This window comes from Camelus dromedarius, chromosome 12 (genome assembly GCF_036321535.1).
Source record: "Camelus dromedarius isolate mCamDro1 chromosome 12, mCamDro1.pat, whole genome shotgun sequence".
In the NCBI taxonomy this organism is placed as follows: Eukaryota; Metazoa; Chordata; class Mammalia; order Artiodactyla; family Camelidae; genus Camelus; species Camelus dromedarius.
The window spans coordinates 55,509,660-55,529,192 of record NC_087447.1 but is presented as its reverse complement, the minus strand read 5'-3'; the positions used below and the strand labels follow the sequence as shown (position 1 = coordinate 55,529,192).

Sequence of the window (19,533 nt, the reverse complement as noted above, 5' to 3'; positions counted from 1 at the left end):
ATTTAACTCATGAATTAGTGAGGGAACCACTAAGATATTATGATTGATTCAAAGGACATTTTTTAAAAAAAGCCAGGTGTATATTATGTAATATTAGGATACATTTACTGGGTTACATAAAAAACTGGGCTATAAATCTCCGTGGCTGTCTGTTCCATGGGCAGAAATTGTTTGTATAATTTGTATAATTATTTGTATTGTAAGTAATTTCACTAAATCAGGGACCTTCAATGAACAGCAAATTGTGAGAGAAATTAAATACATTACCTCTAGACAATCTCTGGGTGGTCTTTGTTCCTGTATAGCATTGAAAGAATGTGGGACCCACCTTCCTGCCTTATTTCCAAGTTTTGGATAGTTTTTCTGGATAGCCCTACATTTTACAGACAAGTAAATTTGGGCCCACCTAGAGAAAGGAAATGATTTGCTCACATGATAGTGAGTCAGTGGCAAAGCCAGAACTAAAACCCAGGTCTCCTATCTCCCTAAAAGTGTTTACTTTACTTCTGTAGAACAAGATACCAATGCTGCTGAGACCAGAGAAGGAGAGGACTTGAACTCTTCTAATTGCAAAGAGTGAAGGGGTATTGAATTTTCCAGGACACCTTTTAAATTAAGATCAATTAAGTGTGAGAAAAAGAAATATATGCTAATTGACCTTTGTTCCTGAGGTACAGATTAGGATGTTAACCCCGGGTTTAATTCTCACTAATGACACAGAGGTAGTCTGGTTCCTTGGACAGGGATCCCTGCAAACATCCCCTTGGACAGATCCCCTGATGGAGTTGTGGGTAGAAGTTTGATTGAGGAGGATTCCTGGGAGATACATCTGTAGGGAAGTGAGGAATTAAGATTGAGCAGAAGAAGAAGCCAGCAGTTTTAGCCGATCTTACAGAAAGCTCTGGAGCTGGATCTTTTAGACTTGACTCAAATTGAAGCAAGATGGGGTCTGGCTTTTGTATCCTCCCATCAGCCAGTCACTGGTCTTCAGTGCACTTGGTAGAGGACATGACCTCTGGCAAGGCAGTGTCCTTCAGCTGTGGGCAATGCTTGGTGAAGGGACCATCTGTCAGCCATCAGCAGATGGTAGATTCAGCAACTGAGGGATGGGTGCATCAACCCCCAGAGGCATATGGGCAGAGCACAGCAGTATCCACTGTGTCTGGTTTCTACTGTAAGATAAACTGTGATAAAAAGATTTCAACCCAAGGACCACCACTGCTGGATTAGCAGTGTCAAGGTCACTTGTTCAGAAAGGTTTTGGGCTCATCTGGGCTCAGCAGAAAGAATGTGGGGATTGATGAGTGATGTCTGTAGGACAACGGGGCATGATGCCATGTTTCCTTTTGGATTTAATGGTGGTGTAAAGTGACTACACCAACAGTTTCTTGGGACCACCCTGGTTTATGCTTATGCTTCCAGGAGAATTACTAATACATGTTACGTTTTATTCTCAAAAATGTCCTCCTCTAGAAGATTGATTTTATGGTTATGCTAAGAAAGAGATTCTTCTCAATCTTGCTATTCTTGCTTCTCCCTTCTGAAAAGTGGGACAAGTAGCCTGGTATCCTCAGTGCACTGAGGGTTTCAAAGAAGACTGGCAGAGTTTTCTTTGGCAACTTCTGCTTCTAGCTTAGCAATACAAATCTCTCTTGAGGCATAGGTGCAAACATCCCTGGCAACCTTCCTAGAATGGGCAAGGAGGAGGCGGAGTGTGGAGATGTGAGACAAAACATGCTGCAACCACAGAAAATGATTCTGCCAATGTTAAAGAGGGTCTTTGCAGGTATATGGCCACCATCTGGCCTGGATGAGGGCATACTGACCCTACATTTAAAATCAGAGACTCTTAAGTCCAGAAGGGAAGGTAGAACAAGCTATCCATTTTATAGAAGGGCCACAGGCAAAGGCTACATTCTAGGAACTTGCAGAGCGGGGATCAGGACCCTGCCTCTTTAAGTCTCCTAGGCTAATACTGCTTCCACTGGACCAAATTCTGTTCTCCAAGGAGAAAAAAAGCAGAGTCTGTAGCAGTGACAACAACATGGAGGCAGCAATTTGGCCTCAGATAAAAGAGAAAGATTGCTCTCAGACCTGGGATGAATTGGCAGAGGGGCTGGCAAGAAAATTGCTATACGCAAGAGCATGGGCATTATTTTTCCTGTGTAAACAGAACATGACATCATGTTGGGGGCCAGAGTCTTCTCTGATGCCAGGAAAGTGACAAATGCTAAAAACTGCTACCAAGAACAAGGCAGCGTGCCACACGCCATGGAACACAAAGACAAATAAGCTCCTCTGCTCAGAAATCTCTCCATTTTCATAAGATCAAGGCTAAGCTCCTTTATATAACTTTCCAGGTGCTCTTTCCAATTTTATCCCCCTCTACTCCCTGCCTCACACCCTGCACTCTAGCCAGAAAGTACTGTTTAAATTACCCTGACACTACTATGCAGCTTTTTACCTCTGTGCCCTGGCTCTTGAGGACTCTGTCTAGGATGCCTTCCCCACTTTTTGAAAAAACCTATCAGAACTCTCCTTATCCTTTACAGCCCCTCAATGGCATCTTCTTTATGAAACCTTCTCTGAGCTTCCCAAACACAACATATCACTCCCTCTTGTGTGCTCTGGTGACAATTTGCTTGTGCCTCAATTTGAACACTCTCCTGAGGACAGGAAGCATAACTGTGCCGTTTCTCCATGCCTAGAGCATGGGGTCCCTAGGATATAATAGGTGCTCCTCAGATGTTTCTCTATTGAATAAATAAATGACACAACCACTGGACTCAAATAGATTATTGGGAGTATGTCTGTCTTCTTAGGACCAGGACTTATGTGTGTATTCTTGGTGCTTAGGATGGTGTCTGGCACATAGTAGGCCCCATTAGATATTTATCAAGTGACAGAGATAGACAACTACACAAATAGCTGATTCGAGGCACTCGGAGTTGGGGGATAGCAATTTAGATTTTACTCTATCATTATTTTTCAGTTTTCAGTTTTACTCGGTAGAATTGTTACCATTTGACTGCACATATACAATATATTGCATGTAAATACATATATACAATATATTGCACATTTTTTTAGTTTACATATATGTGCTAATCATTCTTTCTAAGAACGGTTTAGAGCTTTAGTTTTTTAAAGTTACATAGTTATCAAAGGAATAAAGCCAACCACAAAATAAGAATCAACAGAATGTGTAATCCAATCATAAAGGACAGTCAAATGTGCTTACACATATTCAAGAAATCTGTCATCTAATTTATGAATAATAAGTAATTCATTTTTTTAGATTCCACATATGAGTGATATCATATGGCATTTTTTTTCTCTTTCTGGCTACTCTGTTGTTTTTTTAATTGAAGTACAGTCAGTTTACAATACTGTGTCAGTTTCTGGTATACAGCATAATGTTTCAGTCATACATGTCCCTATCTATATTCCTTTTCATTATAGGCAACTACAAGATATTGAAAATAGTTCCCTGTGCTATACAGTAGAAACTTGTTGTTTATCTATTTTATATATATAGTTAGTATCTGCAAATATTGAACCCCCAATTTATCCCTTCCCACCCCTTTTCCCCCGGTAACTATAAATTTGTTATTTATGTCTGTGAATCTGTTTCTGTTTTGTAAATAAGTTCATTTGTGCCATTTCTTAAGATTCACATATAAGTGATATTTTTCTTTTTGTTTCTGGCTTCACTTTGTCTGATGATCTCCAGGTCCATCCATGTTGCTGCAAATGGCATTATTTTATTCTTTTTTATGGCTGAGTGGTATTCCACTGTATATATACATATATATGTATATATCCCACAACTTCTTTATCCAGTTATCATCAGTGGACATTTAGGTTGTGTCCATGTCTTGGCTAGCAATTTAGATTTGAAGCTAAACATTGTCAGTACCATCTGTTAGACCTTTGGCCAGGTTTGTGAGTTTAAGTGTCTGTAGTGAAATGGGGATGATATTAATTACATGAAAGGGTTATTGTGAGGATTAAATAAATTATATGTGAATGTGCCCAGTACTGCTTCAGATATAAGATGGGAGCTCAGTAAATGCTTGTTGAGCAATGGACAGATGAATAAAGTGTCATAGAAAAGACAAAGGTAAAGCATCAAGGAAGCATAAGTGGGAGGTAGTGTCAGCCTGAATCGGTGGTAACAGTGATCTTGGGAGCTTTTTGAGAGAGGTCAACATTTAATGTGGATTTTGAAAGCAGACTAGGATTTTCGGGAAGTACAGTGGAATTAGTGATACCCTGATTCTACCTTATAGAAATCTATTCTAATCTATTTTCTGCTGCCCCAAATGCTGTGTCCAAGAAAAGTCACCTTAATAGTATTGAGGAAAGACCAAGCATAGTATAGCAAAACTGGCCGTGGCAGGGGAGTCATAACTTAGATTCTCTTTTCATAAAAGTGATCTTGAAGGCTTGGAGGAGGGGCATTGAAAGATGGGTGTGGTATCCTAAGACTTGAAAGCTTCCCCTTATAACTCATTTCCTCATCGATGTGGTCAGGAAGTGCTTTCCGGAAAGATCGGGCAGGTTTAATGCAATTATGCGGTATTGGCCCTCCCCAGGTATTGGCCCTCCCCAGCCTGCCCATGTGCTCGGCAGCTCCAGCTGGCCTCACACAAGAGAAAGCAACTTCAGCTGCACACCCGCCCCCCGCCCCCGGGCCATTGTTTTAGCACTCCGCAGAGAAGTGTTCCAGCGGCTGATCGGAGCCGCTTAAGCTGTTAATTGAATGAATTCAACCTCATATAATAGGATCTGGATCTTTAAGCATTTCTGTCTGGCACACCGGATATTGGACTGAGGGCTGCTCAAGTTACCCGGCCTTCCCGAGGCCCTGGTCTCCCCGGTGTCCGCACTAGTCACATTTTGGTGTAAACCTCTGTGGGCTCAGAGCAGCCTTCCGCTGTGCTCTGATAGGATTGCTCCACATTGATTCAACTTAAGTCACGAAATCTGAACAAAGGAAAATTCCAAGTGGAGGGTCTGGTGTAATTTCCCTCATTTCCAGGGAGAGGAGGGGGCACAATCGCTCTTTGGAAATCAAGCCCTTCAGCTCCATCTTGGACGCCTCTGCGTGGGCCTGCAGCAGAACTGCCACGTGATTGAGCAGGCCCTGATTGAACTGAAACGAGAGAGAAAGCAATGGAGAGGCAGGTTGATCTTCCTCACCCTTGCTCTGTGCCAATCCATCTTTCATATTCATGCCAAACTGAGATTTCTTTGTGTGTGTGTGTGTGTGTGTGTAACTTACAAACACGGACATGACAGATCTTAAGTGTACAGTTCTATGTGTTTTGACAAACGCACACATCGAAGTAACCAACACCTCAGTGAAGATACACGGTTCTGTAACCGCTGAAAGATCCCTTGTGCCCTCCTTCAGGCAATCCTTTCCCCCAGAGGCAACCATTGTTCTGATTTCCTGCACCATGAATTAGTTTTCCTGTTTGAAATTTCATATAAATGGAATCATACAGTATGCACTCCTTTATATCTGGCTTATTGGGCCCATCATAATGTTTTTGAGATTCATTTGTGTTATTGCAACAGTAGTTTGTAACTTAAAAAAATTTTTTTTAATTCATTTTGTTGAAGAATAGTTGCTATACAATATTATGTAAGTTACAGCTGTACAATATAGTGATTCAGTTGTTAAAGGTTCTATACTCCATTTATACTTACTATGAAATATTGGCTATATTCCCTGTGTTATAAAATAAGTACCTTTTTATTACTAAATAGTATTTCATCACATATATATATTCCATATATATATGCATTCCATATGCAATGGAATACTCCTCTGTTTCTGTTTCTCTGTCTCTTTCTATATAATTAAAATATATATACTATGTCTAAAACTATATATACAAATATATATACTATATATATAATAATATTATACATATATATAATTAAAAAAAATAAACAACTGACCATCTTAAAGTCCTTCATCAGTCCCTCACTGATGGTAATAGTGCCAAAACTTTTTAGGATGACATTCAAGTCTCTTCTTCTCTGACATGGCCTTATCTCCTGCCACTCTCAACTACACAAACCATATTCCACAGGAACATCTCATTGTTCTGCTAATACATTATCTCCTACTGCTGTGTATTCTGACCTGGATGTGTCCTCAGCTGAAATGTTCTTTGCCCTTTTTCCTTCATGGCAGTTTCCTCCCCAGCCTTCAAGCCTGTGTAAGCCTTCCCTCACCTATTAGCCAGTTATTCCTCTGACCTCTGTGTTGCCATGACCCCTTAGACATCCCACAATCACAGACTGGACGTTGGGGCCCTTGACAATGGGATAACGCGCAACTTTTCTTGGCAGTCCTGGGATTAGAACCGTGCTGTGCTCTGCAAAAAGAGAATTTTAAGGTAGCAAATCAATAATTTCATTGGTTGGGTAAGGAATGGGGTTGTTTACCTTATGCAGAACAGCTTTAACAGCCCAATGAATTGGAGTCTCTTCATGGCCTGTGAAATTGGGTGGAAAAACAGGCAATACAGGTGAAGCACCTCACTGCTGACTCCACTGCTTTGGGGAGCCTAGTTCCTCTCTCTAGATTGCCTAGGGGGCTCTTTCTCAAACTTTTGACACCTGAGCACTTCTCAATGGGAGTTCAGCACACAGGCATGTCACTGATTTTCTTTATTTGAGATATAATTCACATATCATAAAAACTCACCCTTTTAAAGTATGCAGTTCAGTGGTTTTTAGTGTATTCACAAAGTTGTGTAACCATCACCACTATCTAATTCCAGAACATTTTTATCACCTCAAAAAGAAACCCCAGCCCCATTAATACAAATCATCATCTTTAGGCAAATGGAATAAAATGTTTAAAAAATTAATCATAGATTATAGCAAGAGAACACAGTTTTAAAAAGTAATAAAAATATTTTGTATCAGTCAGAGGAGTGAAATCATATGCAGCAAGGTGACTGTCCTGAGCAGTAACAGACTACTTCAACTGTGGGTCAGATTCTATAACTAGGAAATTTTTCTTCCTCTCTATTTATACCATATTAGAAGTTCTAACTTACAATTGTAGGAAGTTGGGAATGACAGCAAAGGTTTGATGGTTTTCTTAGACAGTTCTGGATATTTGGATCAAATGAAGTATCTTGTCCGTTATACACCCAAAGCCATCCTTCCCCCTTTTCCTGCTTACAGAACACTCATCTGTTTAGATGTTGGGCAGAGAGCCTTCCATCTCAGTGAGTGTAGATGCCTACCCTATCCAAGGGTAAATTATGATTATCCTAAACAAATCATCATAATATCCTTTCCCATAGTCACTGAGCGGTATAAGGGTAAGCATGTAATCTAGTTTTGGATAATGAGATGCTTTACTGGGGAGAACTTCCCTTTCTGTGTAAAGTCATAAAGACTCTGAGGAAAAGGCCCTCTGCCCTTTTGGAACAGGAATGTGATATCTGGAAGCAAATCTTAACAACAATGAGGCAAGGATGAAAACAAACACATTAAAGAAGATGGAGCAGAAAAATAGAGTTTGGGCTCATGGTGGTACCTATATGTAGTGAACCAGTGCCAGAATTTGCTTACATTAGAATCTCTTTATTATCTATTATCTATCTATCTATCTATCTATCTATCTATCTATCTATCTATCTATCTATCTATCTATCTATCTGGTTTTCTATGACCACTAGTCCAATTATAAAGACCAAGAAATTATTAAGAGATTTCTAACTTAACATCCCATGAGATGTTACTTTTTATAAACATGATGTGCTTGAATATTTTAAGTTGGGAGGTGGAGATGAATGGGCTTCTAATTCCACTATTGGCCACATATGTATCTAGAAAGTACTTTTTTTATGCTGCATTGCAGTATGTTGATATAGTTTTGAAATATTTGTCAGTAATGTGCTTTTAATTACTTTCTTGGATAAGCGAGGGAAATCATCACCTAAAAAGAAAACAAAATCAATCTTTAGGTAATCATGTTGCTTCCTCCACAGTTTTATTCCTAAAAATCCTGTGATCTTATCCTTGACATAAAGCAATTTTGATATTTCAGCTCTACTATGATTAGTCCTGGCTATTCAGGATACTGAATATGTTGCTAAGATGAGACACTTGAGAAATATTCATGCCATTGCTGAAATTGCCCTTATTAGTATCACAATGTCATTATTTCTACTTGGAATAGAGTAACAGTGGAAAAGTACCTATAGAGTGGCTTTTTCAATTTAAAATTTTAAATTGTTATTAAAATAAATATGTGCATGGTTTAGAAAGAAAAATATTAGAATTTTCTTCCCCATTATCCCTATTTCTGACTCTAAACATTTTAAAACTATTTTTTTCTTTCTATTTTTTACCTAGATGTTTTAAAATAATCATATGTGCCAGGCATGGAGATGCACTGCTCAGATCCCTCTTCGGGAAAGGACCCATTGCCCAGCAGCTGCAAGTATGGTAAGCCAACAGCCTTCAGGTGTTAACTTGTTCAGGCTTCCCGCTCTTCCAGGCTGAGGCCACACTCTTCTGGAGGTGGCTCCACCTGATGACGGGCAAAGTGGTAATACACAGGCCTAGCCATTTCTGCTTAGTGTCGTTCTCCTTTAGATGCCCGCTCTGGGCTCACTGAGACTTTTATCAGGCTTGTGGACTGTCTGAGGCCCTCCCTGCTGGATTTGGCTTCCTCTTTCCTTTCCATTCACAGGTCTCAGTTCTACATTGCACTCAGAAGGTTTTCCTTGTCCAATTCCATTTTCTCTCCCTTTTACCTTTCATAAATATTGCTCCTCAAAAAACTGCTTGTCCTGAAAACTCTATTACTTATAGAACACTTACACCTTTTCTACCTGTGGGGTACTCCCCCTCTTCCCTTTCCAGGTCCTCCCAGTATAGTTATAGTTTGGTTGAATTAATATTCAATGATTATTCTATTATTATGTAACTATTGTTCACAGTTCATATGTATTTTACTAAAATTTCTGGCACAGCTTTTTGTTTTGCCTGAAGTTAACAATTGCTTATTTGGGGGGGCACTTCGTTTTCTATGTGTATTTCACTAATTCTTCCATAAACACATTAACAGAAGGATAATACCTTCTTATAGAATTTGGAATGCTTTTTTAAATATGTAGAAACAAAATATTATTGGAAGTGTATTTCTTTTCTTTTTTTTTTGAACTATAGTGGATTTATAATGTTGTGTTAGTTTCAGGTATACAGCGAAGTGATTCAGTTTTATATATATACACACACACACACACATATATATATATATATACACACATATATATGTATATATATTCTTTTTCAGATTCTTTTCCATTATAGGTTATTACTGGATATTGAATATAGTTCCCTCTGCTATACAGTAGGTGCTTGTTGTTCATTTTATATGTAGTAGTGTATATCTGTTAATCCCAAACTCCTAATTTACCCCTCCCTCACTTTGCTTTTGATAAACATAAGTTTGGTTTCTATGTCTGTGAGTCTGTTTCTGTTTTGTAAATAAGTTCATTTGTATCATTTTTTTAAATTCCATATATAAGTGGTATCATATGGTATTTGTCTTTCTCTGTCTGATTTACTTCACTTAGTATAGTAATCTCTAGGTCCATCCATATTGTTGCAAATGTCATTATTTCATTCATTTTTATGGCAGAGTAATATTCCATTGAGTGTGAGATACACACACACATCTTCTTTATCCCTTCGTCTGTTGATGGACACTTAGGTTGCCTCCCTGTCTTGGCTACTGTGAATAGTGCTGCTGTGAACATTGGGATGCATATGTATCTTTTTGAATTAGACTTTTCGTCTTTTCTAGATATATGCCTAGGAGTGGGATTGCTAGATCATATGGTAACTCTAATTTTAGTTTCTTAAGGAACCTCCATACTGTTTTCCATAGTGACTGCACCAATTTACATTCCCACCAACAGTGTAGGATGGTTCCCTTTTTTCCTTACTCTCTCCAGCATTTATTATTTGTAGACTTTTTGATGATGGCCATTCTGATTGGTGTGGGGTGATACCTTATTGGAGTTTTGATTTGCATTTCTCTAATAATTGGTGATGTTGAGTAGAATGCTTTTGATTGCAAAGTAGCACCATACCAAACTAAAAGTAGCCTAAACAAAATAAGTTTTTATTATCTTACTCTTAAAGAAGTCTGGAGCTAGGGAATTCCGGGGTTGGTTAGCTCAGTGACATTATAATATCTCTGAGGATTCAGGTGCTTTTCATATTTCTGCTCTGCCAACCTCAGTATGTTGATTTTTTGTTTTTAGGCTTAACTCTTCATGATTATAAGATGGCTGCTGTAGCTCCAAGTGTCACTTATATATAACAAAGCCAGGAAGGGCAGCATTTCTTCCTCTCTCTTTCCTTTTCTCCTTTTATCTCTTTTTAAAATATGTAGGTGAGAAGGAACTCTCCTGGAATTCCAAGAGTAGATTTCTCTTAATGTCTCTTTGGCCACGATTGGCTCTCATGCCCTGCTGTGGTTAAAAGGGAGGTGCAACTATCTGTCATTTTCAGCCTCCACAGACAGTGCACTCTATCAGGTAAGAATAAGGGTAGGATATTCAAAGCAGCAAGAGTATCTGCTTCTGCCTATCATCATGGTCAAATACATTAAAAAAAGTTATCACTTCCATTTATTTTTCTTGGAGAAATCTCCTCCTTCTCCAGAATTCTGCATTTCCCTGTTCCAATTTAGACTGGTTGTCCCGTGGTGGGGTGATATTTCTCTGTCACTATCCAGGAATTCTCTTTGACTGTGTCTCAAGATGGATTCCCTGTTTTCTGGATATTCTTTTCTTCTACTTTCTTCCACCACTATTCAGTGGTTTCTTGAGAAGAGTTTCCTGAGAGACAATTGTATAAGAAAATGTTATTCTACCCTCATACTTGATTAGTCATTAGGTTTGCTATGGAATTCTAAGTAGGAAATAATTCTCTCTCAGATTTTTAAGAGCATTGCTCCATTTCCCCCTCAAATTCCAGTGTTGTTAATGAGAGGTCTGATGTTATTCTGATTTTATTTTTATTTTTTGTTCATAACATTTCTCTCTCTAATTTAGAGTCCTTTATTCCCTGATATCCTGAAAACTTGTAATGTGCTTTGGTGTGGGTCTTATCACTAAGTTTACTAAGCATTTAGTGGATTCTTTTAATCTGGAAATACATATCCTTCAGTCCTACACTATTTCCTTGTTTTATTTCTTTGCTAGTATTTTCTCCTGCATTTCATCTATTCTTCTTTTCTGAAATTCCTGTAGGCTTAGTGTTTAATATCTCTTTGACTTTTTGTTCATGCTAGGAGATTTCCTTAACTTTATCTTCCAAGCCCTCTATTAACTTTTAAAAAACATTACCACAAATTTCTAAGAGGTCTTTCTTATTTTTTAGTTACTTGCCCTCCCTTTTTCGGTAGCATCTAATTTTTGTTTCATAGTTGCAATATTTTTTCTTATCTCTTCAATCTTTGATCTTATTTTATCTCTTTGAATTTTAATTATATGAAAGTTTTCTTTTGCTCTTTCTTTGTTCATTTCCTCTGGGATTCTCTCCCCCTAATTTTTTTTTTCTTGGTTTCTGTTATTCATGTTGGAGACATTGCCAAGTGTTTGATGAATGTTGGATGTCAATTTATATTTAAGAGTGGATAACCAAAAAGCTTATTGGAAATCCACCCAGTCTTCTCTCTTGTGCTATTAAACCTTCAGAGAAGACTCCTCCAATTTCCTGATTGGGGAGTATGTGACCTGCTGCAAACATTCTAGAAACTGCCTGGAAAAATGAGGTTGAGGGTCATTATTCATTACTCATAATGTAGAATCTCATTTAATTCCTTTGTTTTCAGTACAGTGTGTCATTGCTCACTCTAAATTGTACATGGAATCCCCTAGACTAGAATCATCTTGGTTCAATTCCATAGAAAATAAAAATCTTATTTTCAATCTGGGAGAGACGTTGCCATGTGGCTGCATGGGGTAGGGGAGGGGATCTTGAAATCTAATTGCTTCTTTTTTATTTTCATTGATTATTTATTGAAGTATAGTTTACAATGTTGTGTCAATTTCTGGTGTACAGCATTATGTTTCAGTTATACATATGCATACATTGGATTCCTTTCCATATTTTTTTCATTATAGGTTACTACAAGATATTAAATATAGTTCCCTGTGCTATACAGTATAAACTTATTTATCTATTTTGTATTTAATAGTTAGTATCTGCAAATCTCAAACTCCCAATTTATCCCTTCCCATCCCCTTTCCCCTCTGGTAACCGTAAGTTTGTTTTCTATGTCTGAGTCTGTTTCTGTTTTGTAAATAAGATCATTTGTGTCTTTTTTTTTTTTTTTAAGATTCCACATATGACTGATATCATATGGTATTTTTCTTTCTTTTTCTGGTTTCTTCACTAGAATGACAGTCTCCAGGGCCATCCATGTTACTGCAGTTGGCATTACTTCTTATGGCTGAGTAGTATTCCTTTGTATAAATATACCACAACTTTATCCAGTCATCTCTCAATGGACATTTAGGTTGTTTCCATGTCCTGGCTATAGTAAATAGTGCTACTGTGAATATTGGGGTGCATGTATCTTTTTGAATTAGAGTTCCCTCTAGATATATGCCCAGGAGTGGGATTGCTGGATCATATGGTAAGTCTATTTTTAGTTTTTGGAGGAATGTCCATACTGTTTTCCGTAATGGCTGCACCAAACTACATTCCCACCAACAGTGTAGGAGAGTTCCCTTTTCTTCACACTCTCTCCAGCATTTACCGTTTGTTGACTTTTTAATGATTGTCATTCTGATTGGTTTGAGGTAATGCCTCATTGTAGTTTTGATGTGCATTTCTCTGATAGTTATATTGAGGATTTTCTCATGTGCCTATTGGCCATTTGTATGTCTTCATTGGAGAATTGCTTGCTTAGGTCATCTGCCCATTTTTGGATTGGTTTTTTGTTGTTGTTGTTGTTATTAGGTTGTATGAGCTGTTTATATATTCTGGAAATTAAACTCTTGTCAGTTGGATCATTTGCAAATCTTGTAGATTGTCCTTTTGTTTTGCTTATGGTTTCCTTTGCTGTGTAAAAGCTTGTAAGTTTAATTAGGTCCCGTTTGTTTACTTTCCCTTTTATTTCTATTGCCTGGGTAGACTGCCCTAGGAGAACATTGCTAAGAATTATGTCAGAGAATGTTTTGCCTATGTTTTCTTCTAGGAGGTTTATAGTGTCTTGTCTTATGTTTAAGTCTTTAAGCCATTTTGAATTTATTTTTGTGTATGGTGTGAGGGAGTGTTCTAACTTCACTAATTTACATGCAGCTGTCTGGTTTTCCCACTTGTTGAAGAGACTATCTTTTCTCCATTGTATATTCTTGCCTCCTCTGTTGAAGATTAATTGACAGTAAGTCTGTAGATTTATTTCTGGGCTCTCTATTCTGTTCTATTCATCTATATGTCTGTTCTTGTGCCAATACCATGCTATTTTGATTAGTATAGCTCTTTAGTATTGTCTGAAGTCTGGGAGGGTTATTCCTCCAGCTTTGTTCTTTTTCTTCAGTAATGCTTTGGCAATTCTGGGTCTTTTGTGGTTTCATATAAATTTTAGAATTATTTGTTCTAGTTCTATGAAAAAATGTCCTGGGTAATTTAATAGGTGTCACATTAAATCTGTAGATTTCTTTGGGGAGTATGGCCATTTTAACAATATTAATTCTTCCAATCCAAGAGCATGGGATATCCTTCCATTTCTCTAAGTCATCTGTAATTTCCTTAATCAATGTTTTGTAGTTCTCCACATAGTTCGCCTCTTTCGTCAGATTTATTCCTGAGTATTTTGTTTTTTGGATACAATTTTAAACGGGATTGTTTACTTTCCTTTTCTGATATTTCATTGTTAGTGTAAAGAAATGCAACTGACTTCTGTATGTTAATCTTGTATCCTGCTACCTTGCTAAGTTCTTTTATCAGCTCTAGCAGTTTTTGTGTGGAGCCTTTAGGGTTTTCTATATATAGAATAATGTCATCCACATATAGTGACAATTTTACCTCTTCTCTTCCAATTTGGATCCCTTTTATTTCTTTTTCTTGCCTGATTGCTGCAGCTAGGACTTCTAAGGCTATGTTAAATAGAAATGGTGAGAGTGGGTATCCTTGTCTTGTTCCAGATTTTAGCAGGAAGGCTTTCAAGTTTTCTCATTGACTATTATGCTGGCTGTGGGTTTGTCACAAATAGCTTTTCCTATGTTGAGATATGTTCCCTCTATACCCACTTTGGTAAGAGGTTTTTTTTTTTTTTTTTTTTTATCATAAATGGGTGTTGAATTTTACCAAATGCTTTTTCTGCATCTATGGAGATGATCATGTGATTTGTGTCCTTTCTTTTGCTGATGTGGTCTAACTGCTTCTTATACAGGCTTTCAACCAAGTCTCCTCTTTTCCCTCCTCTCACTGTTACTTTCTCAAGTACTGAGGCTTTCCTGGCCCAAATCAGATAGTTTCCAAATTTCTTCTTCCTTTTTTTTTTTTTTTTTTTTGTAGTGCTTTAAAAAAAGGCTTATCTTGTATATCCCAATAGGTGGAGGGGGCCACAATAGAAGATTGCCCTCTCTGAATATGTCCTGTGGTATAGTTTTGGCTTTGAAACCACATAAATTAAAAAAAAATTGTAAAACAAAATTAAAGATTTATAAAGCAATTTTATATAAAGCAAAGTAAAACAAATAAACCTAACTGTGAATTGAATTGGTGGCATAATCACACAGAGAGGATTTTTTTAAAGTGAATTTAAAACACAGTAATTCGACTGTTTATCACTAGTGGGATATGTTTTGAGCACAAAATAATGGAGAAGAGAGAAAAAATAAAATTGTAGTAATTATACTATTATTAAGAATACTGGCATCATTATTTTGAATCCATTATACATACTATAGCATATATTTTATAGGATGTATGTGTGTGTGAGCAACCACTATAGCATAAAAAAGAACATGAATCTGACCAAGCCCCTGTATATTTACTTCTCACTTACAGAAAACACAGGGGCCAGAGAAACATTAAATAACACCATGGAGATGGATGCAACTAACCAAATCCAGAATGTGGGAGAAGAAAGATGACAAGACAATGACCAGTTCCTTCAATAAACCAATTGCAAAGAAAACAAAAAGGTAGGTGATACAGATGAAAAGAGATTTAAGAGACATACCAAAATTCTTTGCTATTTATTCTACTAGGCAGTGGATTCTAATTTCCTTCCTCTTGAGCTGGCCTTAATGACTTGTTTGACCAATAGAATGTAAGTGATGTTCTGGGAATTCCAGAGATAGGCATAAGGAGCCTGACAGGTGCCACATGGGGTCTCTTGCAACACTGTCTCTGGGATTCCTGAGCCTCCATGTAAGAAGCCTGATTACTCATAACCAGCATACTAGGTAGGGCTGCATGTGTAGGCACAGGTGCCATCATGTGAATGGTGCCATCTTGGACCTTCCAGACCAGCCACTGTCAATATCACATGGACCAGAAGGATCACCCAGCCAGTCATTGCTCAAATTATTGATGCATAATATTGTGAGATATAACAAAATGGTTATTAGTTTAAATCACTCTGTTTGGGAGTAGTTTGTTAGAAAACTATAGATAACCAGAAGGGCATCTAATATTTTAAGATGGAAATTAAGACCTATTGTTGGGAGAATCTGGTTTGCAGGAGGAAAAGATGAGAAATAAAACAAGAGATACATTTTGGAGGTTTCAAAACTTGTAAGGTAACATCATTTTATGATGAAATTCAGTTTAAAAATTGTGTGGTAAAACCGAGGAATTGATTTGTTTTGAGGTTTCAAAAATAGTGAATGACAAGCAATTGGTATGGGAAGAGAGATGGAGAGAGAAAAAGATGCATATTTTTTCTCCCTTTATGAACGTGCATTCCTGACATTTCTGAGGACTAAGATTGTGCTGCAGGGAATATGATTAAAGTTACAAAGAGGAAAACAAAATAAGTTAGTCAGCTTTTGATCTGGCTGCTATATTTACCCACAAGAAAGGAGACAGCTCTCAGGTGGGCTTTTGTCTAAGTAATGTCCTGAAATCCAAGTGTAAAAGAACAATATGAAATCTCAATTCTCCCAAACGGTTTGGGGCGAGTTCAGCCCTTGAATCCCTGCGGGACTTGGTTCCCAAGGAGACTAATCCCACTTGCTCAGCCTTAGGTATCAGTTCCGCAAAAGAGCTCTAGTTTGGAACTCTGCGGAGAGGCCCTAGTGCAGGCTAGAGCCGGGTCCCTTCTCCCCATAGGAAGTGAAATGGATTGATGTCAAAGCCGCTTAAGTAAGCGTGCTCACTCAGGGTATAGGAGGGGTGGATGGGCCCGGTAGGAGCTGGCCACTCACTTTTTGCTGAAACTCATTTTATGAGACAGAAAGCAGATCAAGGGGAAAGCAGCTGAGACCATGAGATGGGGTCCACATGTACAATTTAGTTGCATATTGGAAGCTCTAAGGATTTATCTTGGTCTCAGGTATAGAAAGATTTCAAGCCGAAGCTGTTCTTTGTTGCCTTCTTATCTATAGTTTTCCATAGACACCAGTGTTTTCGTGTGATCATACCTCTGCCTCACCGTTCCCAGGGATACTGCTTGTTTGCTTGGCACACTCAGATGTATCCTCTAAGTCTTAGCTCAGATGCTACCTGTCTATGCAGGCGTCCCCAGCTCCTCTGGACAGACTCGGGAGTCTTTCAGCCCATTAGCTATTGTACCTTTAATTTACTTCCATTTAGAAGTATTACATTTTATCACCATGGCTTGTTGGCATATCTGTCTTTCCACTAAAGAGAGTAGGAATCATGACTTCTTCCCTCTGTATCCATAGTACTAACAGAATGCTGAGTACATTGTTGGTGTCAGTATCTTTTGGTTGAATGAATAAGTGACTGGATGGATATTTTATGTGTAAGGATCACTTTTGTGAATCAGTCTATAGAACTTTTAAGCCATGAATATCTTATATTTGTATATAGAGCTTTATGGCTGACAAAGAACTTTCATTTTCATTATCTCATTGATTTTCACAATAGCCTTATCAAATAGACTCACGTGATTATTCCCACTTTATAGATGGAAATATTGAGCTACAGGAGGTTAAGTGAATTTTTATAGTCAGGTGGATAATGAAAGGGTAGATTGAACTCCAGTCTCAATCTCTGTTCCAATTTGAGCACTCTCTCTATGCTATTATACTGCCTTTTTCTAAGTTTCTACAACCTGCAAGTATAACTACTCTCTTGCATTTGGAAACAGTCATTCACTTTGTTGGGGGAAAGAACAAATGATGCTGATTTTAGAGGGTATGTGTTGGTAAGAAATGGGTGGGGCCTAAGGAATAAAGAACAGGGACATTTGTTGATCTGCTATTTTGAGCCAGGAGCTTTCATATATACCATCTCACAGCACCCCTGTGAGATGAGATGATCTCCATTGCACAGATAAAATAAGCAAGACTCAGAGGTAGTATTTGCCTATTAGGTTATGTAATTCTCACAAAGACTCTGAGAACAGTTAGGACCATTCCCACTTTTCAGATGAGGAAACTGAGCCTTAGGAAGACAGACTGACTTGTCCAAGGGTACTCACCTAGCAAGTGGCAGTCCAGAATTTGAACTTGTCCTCCTCTAACTCCAAATCAACTTTGATGCTCAGAACACCAATGATCTGGAGATAGAGACATTTACATATAAATCTTTTCATATTCCACTTTTTAATATGATTTTGTAAGGACTTAAGCTAATTCCCTGCAGATTAAGAGAGATTTTTTTTTTCAGACTAAAGATGTCAATTAAATGTATTGTCCTATGAAATCTATGTCTGGGGATTTGTAAGAGTTGCTCAGTTGAAAGAAGGTTAAAAAAAAGAATTAGTGCCTTTGGCTGCCAGACCCGGAGGTCTATGGAATGGTCCTGCCAAAAGGGAAAGGAAAATGCTGATGTCCACATCCGAGGGGAGAAACACAACTTAGTGACAAGCCCACACAATTTTCTGAGTGCAGGTTCACCAACAATAAAATAGTCCAATCATGGAGGACAAAATCCTGTGTGTAACTCAAATGAAAGGTACATTATAATTGAGCCAACTTGAGTTAAAAAAAAAAGTTTATTTCAGTGTCAGCTTGAGAAAAGTATTTCATCTCCCAGATGAAGAGTGTTCATCTGCCCCGTTCTTCTTTGGTAAGGCTGTGCCTTCAGGGTGCTCAAAAATGGTTTTGCATTCTGAAAAATGAGGCTTAAAGAAGAGTTTTGAAAGAGATGGTCTTTATCTTCCCCATGTAGACTCTACACCTAAACTATAGTAACTCATTTAGAGAACACTTTATCACACACACAGCATCTTCATATATGTGACCTCACTTAATCCTCATGAACATCCTGTGATTGAGATGCTCTACTGCATGTTAGGTGATCATGTAAGGAAATAGAGTCACCGTCTTGTGCTTTTAGAGAAGTAAGGGCAGATACTCATCACAAGTGCCCTGTGAGGTGGGCAAGCTTACCCGCATTCAACACAAGCAAGCTAAGGCAGAGAGAGGTCAGCTGTTTTGCCCAAAGCTATGTACTCATCAAAGCAAGGATTTCAGCCTATCAAAAAGCTATAGAGTGGTGAGGCTGAGACCAGAACCCAAGTCTTCTGAATTAGCCTCCATGCTCTACCACATTACTCATTTTCTCCATCTCAAGAAGCCCAGGTGAAACTGGGTTTAAATGAACTTCAAAGTGATTCTTAAAATGCAGCAGAAGTTCCAAAAGGACAACCTAAATAGCATCACAAGTAGGGGAAAGGTTCCAATCCATATTTTGTCCTAAGATGCTGAGAGTTTTATACACACACACATACAGGGCTCTCTCTCAAATACCAGGTAGCTTAGTGGCCACTGCCTCCCTTGCCTCCTGGCGTCTGTCTACTGCTAATAAAAGATGGGTCAAGTACTGGCCTCAATTTGCTATAAACTGTTACCTGTAACAATGAAGGGATCGAAGAAAAAACACCAGACTTGAGAGTCCTACAGAAACTTGAGTTAGAATCTTAGGACCAAGGCTAGAGCTTGAAGAGACATTAGTTTCCTTCCCCCATCTGATAGATGAACATCCCGAGGCCAGAGAACAATTTTGTCAAGGGCTTAGGAACGGCTTTAGAGTCAGACTGGACAGGAGATAGCCTTGGCCAACTCACTGAAACTCTGAGGCTCAGTTTCCATATTTTTTAGATGGTGATAATAATAAGTACTTCACAGGAGTATTGTTTAAAGATTAAATGAGGAAATGCATGGCCAGTGCTTGGCAATAAGCAAGCTCCCAGTAGCTGATGGCTATTACTGTTACCAGAGCTAGTACTGAAACCCAGTGTCTGGATTCTGGCCTTCTCAACCTCCGGTGGGTTGGGTTCCCTAAGCCAGGGTGTGACTGTACAGGAGCTGGAGATTGAGGACC

At 38.2% G+C, this 19,533-nt stretch overlaps 1 long non-coding RNA gene across 3 annotated transcripts in view; it reads left to right on the top strand.

Moving 5' to 3' along the window:
- Positions 1-19,533, top strand: part of LOC116155405 (uncharacterized) — a 360,132-nt gene that overhangs the window by 14,763 nt on the left and 325,836 nt on the right. For all 3 annotated transcript variants that reach the window (XR_004139321.2, XR_010383250.1, XR_010383249.1), the window contains exons 4-5: positions 8,395-8,487; positions 15,082-15,218. This is a non-coding gene — a long non-coding RNA (uncharacterized LOC116155405). The remainder of the gene's footprint in view (positions 1-8,394; positions 8,488-15,081; positions 15,219-19,533) is intronic.